This window comes from Octopus bimaculoides, chromosome 29, assembly GCF_001194135.2.
Source record: "Octopus bimaculoides isolate UCB-OBI-ISO-001 chromosome 29, ASM119413v2, whole genome shotgun sequence".
Taxonomy (NCBI): Eukaryota; Metazoa; Mollusca; class Cephalopoda; order Octopoda; family Octopodidae; genus Octopus; species Octopus bimaculoides.
The window spans coordinates 9191584-9194462 of NC_069009.1; the positions used below are offsets into that span (position 1 = coordinate 9191584).

At 34.9% G+C, this 2879-nt stretch overlaps 1 protein-coding gene across 1 annotated transcript in view; it reads left to right on the forward strand.

Annotated features, from left to right (window-relative positions):
- Positions 1–2879, forward strand: part of LOC106878278 (uncharacterized) — a 194885-nt gene that overhangs the window by 97220 nt on the left and 94786 nt on the right. The gene's annotated exons all lie outside the window — the stretch shown is intronic.

A 2879-nucleotide genomic window follows, 5' to 3' on the forward strand; every position in this document is an offset into this window, starting at 1 on the left:
ATATATATATATATATATATATATATATATATATACGAGTATATATATATTTACATATTTACATACATTATATATATGTGAGCGTGTGTGTGTCAGGTGCAAGCATGGCTGTGCGGTAAGAAGCTTACTTCTCAACCACGTAGTTCTGGGTTCAGTTTCACTGCATGGCACCTTTAGCAAGTGTCTTTTACTGTGACCTCGAGCCAATCAAAGTATTGTGAATGGATTTGGTAGGCAGAAACTGAAAGAATCCTATCGTGTGTGTGTGTGTTTATGTCTGTGTTTGTCTCCCACCTCTGCTTGACAACTGGTGTGTTTACATACCTGTAATTTAGCAGTTTAGCAAAAGAGACTGATAGAATAAGTACTAGGCTTAAAAAAATAAGTCCAGTGGTCAAGTTTTGCAACTAAAACCCTTCAAAGCAGTGCCCCAATATAGCCACAGTCTAATGACTGAAACAAGTTAAAGATAAATGATATATATATATATATATATATAAATATATATATATATATAGATATATATAAATATATATATATATAGATAGATATATATATATACATATATATATATATATATATATTTATTTTTACATACATTACATGTATATATACATTTTATACAAATATACTTGCATACGTTAATATATACATTTTATATACACAAATGTATACATTAAATCAATACTGGACCAGACATTCTCCCAAACTTAAAAGTCACCCTGATATCCATTGGGTACACTAGTAAATTCATCTGCCACAAACCATATAACCATAACCATACCAACAGTGCAACCTTAACAATTCCCGGCACCAACCTGCTTCCAAAATGAGAAAGTTCTCTCTTAATCAAGCTGAATCTGGCAAAAGAAATCAAAACAAAATCCTTTGGCTATCACTCAGAACCAACAACTGTTGTTATCTCATCACACAAACACAACCATTGCTATCATTCACCGACAAATCCAACTCAATAATAATGTTGAATGAGCAAGATCTCTCACACTTCACGAATCGAAAAAAAAGTATCATATCTCCAAGACCTTGCATACAGAGAAAAGAATATGTTTAGCATTTGGTGAAATGCGTTAGACCCAGACATTTTGGATGTGAAAGTATATATGTTGGGTTATGTACTACACAGAACTGACTGCAGAATATGGAAACAAGGGGTAGCACTTTCATCCTTGATAACCTAGCAACAAATGTCCTCCTCTCCCACTCCAACACAGTGTGGGGTTTACTAATAATGCATGTGCTTGACCTCAATTTGATCATAGGCATTACCTACCATCCTCCTGATGTAGTTAACCATGGAGGTAACTTCTGGGGTGTTTTGTTACACATAAATTAAACCCTAAGTGAGGCCAGCCCACAGGCCAATGTACTTTTAACAGAGGACTTTAATTTCCCTAGTTTCAGCTGGCCTGAGGGCTGTATCCAATGTGAAACTAAACAACTAAACAGGAGAGATAAGAATGCTTTCCTCAATACCACTAAGGACTTCTTCATGCAACAAATTATTACCAGTCCAACTAGGGGAAATAGCATACTTGACTTGGTCTTACCACCAATACAGACTTCATTCACATCACTCAGGTCATGTCAGCCGCTATTTTGGACTGCAACATTATACAATTATCTATATATGGTTCAAAGGGAGCAACACATACAAATAACATAAAACATTACTCACCCCTTGTGAACTTGAATTTCCGGAAGGCCAAGTAGAAGGAAATCAAAACTGAAATCCTCAAAACAAACATATTGGCAACCTCTGTGTTAATGAGAGAGTGAAATTTCTGTACGAAGACTTAATCAAGATCTGTTGGAAACCTCATATAAACATGCCTATTCCCACAAGAGTTCAATTCTATGAGATGAACGGATACTAATGCATAACAGAACCAAACTAACAAAACATCTAAAAAAAAACAGATTTTCTCAGCAGATAACATTAAGAAAAAAAAAAGGAAAACAAAGAACATTGAAATGGATCTAAAAATATCTTATGTAAAAGAAATTTTGCTAAGGAAACAACAAGCAATAGAGAATATAAGAACTAATCCTAAGTTCTTTTTCCACTTTGCTTCACAAAAATCATATACACTTAACCAGATTGGACTTAGATAAAGTTGCTTGTCACAACTATCACAACACCATAATACTATTCTTAATAATTTCTTGTGAGGAATGGAAACTGACTGCATATAACTTGGATTTTGCTAAAGTGTTTTGACAAGATCATGGAATCATCTGTCAGGTTAACGGATCTTGGTATCACAGAAAAACTCAGAGACTGCTTATGAGGTAGGAATCAATCTGATGCTGTGAATGGTTTACTCTCTGCAAAGTTACCTGTAGTAAGTGGTGTTCCTCAGGGCATGGTTCTTGGACCATTATTATTTATCTCGTATATTAATGATTCATTGCATTTATGCACACTCAAGTCAACAATATAACAGTGCATTTTCCCAACCTATAATTAACAAAATATTACATAATCTAAGAGGTAAGACTTATCCCTACTTAAACATGGATGTTCCGTTAGAACAAACTATACTGTGGTAGTTACAATGAGAGACACTCTCATATTGACTTTTTGATGCAAAATACACTCGGCACTTGTTCTAACATTGCTATCTCTAGCAGTCAAGCGATCATCATTGACAAAATCAAGGAAGGTCGAAATTACACAATCTGGTGGTCTCAGCTCTGGAGGTGGCAGAGATTTATCTCCCCACTGGCAATTTAAACAAGACTGCATTTCTGCATCAAAAAACCAATATGAGAGTTTCTCTCATGATATCTACTGCGGAACATCCATATTTAAGTGGGGATAAATATTACCTCTCAGTATTAATGCTGCCCCTGTCGCT